Source organism: Colobus angolensis, unplaced genomic scaffold (genome assembly GCF_000951035.1).
Source record: "Colobus angolensis palliatus isolate OR3802 unplaced genomic scaffold, Cang.pa_1.0 Scaffold19, whole genome shotgun sequence".
Taxonomy (NCBI): domain Eukaryota; kingdom Metazoa; phylum Chordata; class Mammalia; order Primates; family Cercopithecidae; genus Colobus; species Colobus angolensis.
Genome location: NW_012115043.1, coordinates 9,305,188 through 9,307,279, shown reverse-complemented (window position 1 = coordinate 9,307,279; position 2,092 = coordinate 9,305,188).

The window sequence follows — 2,092 nt, the reverse complement described above, 5'->3', positions numbered from 1 at the left end:
AGCCAGGTTCAAATCCCCACTCCACCATCTATTAGCTATGTGGACTTAAGCACGTCACAGGACCTCTCTGAGCCTTGTTTCTCTCATCTGAAAAATAAGGATAATGATATTACTTGCCTCATGGAGTTGCTTGGAGTGAAGTGCTTAGCTGGCACCTGGCACAGAGTCACACTGTTGTCAAATAGAGGTCCAAGGAGTTTACTGTAGGATGAGGGACAAGCTGTGTCCTTACTGTGAGGAGGCAGGAGAAAGGGGCTTTGGGAATGGCATTGTTATTTCAGGAAGTATTCAAATACCTAAAGAGAAACTCTTGGGCCTATGCTGGATGGGAGGAAAGAACCCGAGAAATTGAACTTGCGGCTTTGGGCTTTCACACCATGCACTGGGCTGAGGGTGGAGAGGGTTGGAGAAGAGAGAACAAGACCCCACTCAGGGGAGCTGCCTAGCTTGTGGGAAGATGAAACGCTTAGATTTGAAAACTAAGAGATCACGTGCAAAGCCATATTTCGTTACCTCCTGCCTCCAGCCCTGCTCAGCCACAATCACAAAGACACTGTTCAGGAAATGAAATCCCCTAAACACAGCAGGCAGGACACTGGGAGCTCCAGCTCAACCAGATCAGGGCTTGAGAAGAATAGGTTTTGAGATTGATTACACAACAGAATCCCTGGGCAGCTTGTTCTCAAATATAGATAGCTGGGCCTCACCCTCTTAGAGATTTCTATTCAGTAGGTCTGGGGAGGGTCCCAGGAATATGCATCTTAAAACTTTTTTAAACAACATTTTATTTGGAGATAATTGTAGGTTTACATGCAATTGTAAAAAAATAATACAGAAAGATCCTGCAGGCCTTTCACCTACGCTTCCCCAGTGGTAACACCTTGCATGACTATAGTACAATATCACATCCAGAAAATCAACATTGATAAAAATCCAGCAACTTTATTCAGGTTTCACCAGGTTTCACACGAACTCATATGTGTGTGTCCTTAGTTCTGTGTGATCTTATCACATGTACAGATTCATGTAACCACCACACAGTGAAGACAGTCAGTTCCATCACCCAGATCTCTTGTGCTACCTTGTATATCTGCAGCCATTCCCTTCCTCCCTAACTCCTGGCAACCACTAATTTTTTCTAAGACAAATATTTTTCGTAGCCTTTCCAGGTAACTGTGGACATTCTTTGATACTCTATCAGTAGTGCCTGTCTCTCTTCTTTTTTTTTCAGACAGTCTCCCTCTGTTGCCAAGGCTGGAGTGCAGGGCTGTGACCATGGCCCGCTGTGGTCTTGAACTCCTGGGCTCAAGCAATCCTCCCATCTCAGCCTCCACCTCCCCATAAGCAGCTGGGACTACAGGTGTGCACCACCACACCTGGCCAATTGTTAAGTTTTCTGTGGAGACAGGGTCCCACTATGATGCCCAGGTCGGCCTCAGACTTCTGGGCTCAAGCAATCTGCCCACCTCGGCCACTCAAAGTGTTGGGATTACAGGCATGAGCCACCATGCTTTGTTTATTGTTGTTGTTCATCTCCAGAGATAATTACTTTGCATAACTGAAACTGTGTACCTTTTGACCAACACCTCCCCAATCCCCCTGCCCACAGCCCCTGGCAACCACCATTCTCCTCTCTGCTACTGTGTGTGACTACCTTAGAGTTCACATTCCAGGGGTCACGCAGGATCTCTGGCTTGCTTACTATTTCACTTAGCAGCATCATATCCTCCAGACTCATCCATGTTGCTGCAAATGCAATATTTCCTTCTTTTTAAAGGCTGGATAGTATTCCAGCATGCATATATACCACATTTTCTTTATCTGTTTATCTATTGATGGACACTTAGCTTGATTCATGTCTTGGCAATTGTGGCTATGTGCTGCCATCAACACGGCATGCAGCTATTTCTTCGAGATTGAGATTTCACAGGAATATGAATTTTAACAAACACACCAGGTGATTCTGATACAAGCCAAGGCTTAAGAAGCATGACGGGGCCGGGCATGGTGGCTCAAGCCTGTAATCCCAGCACTTTGGGAGGCCGAGGCGGGCGGATCACGAGGTCAGGAGATCGAGACCATCCTGGCTAAC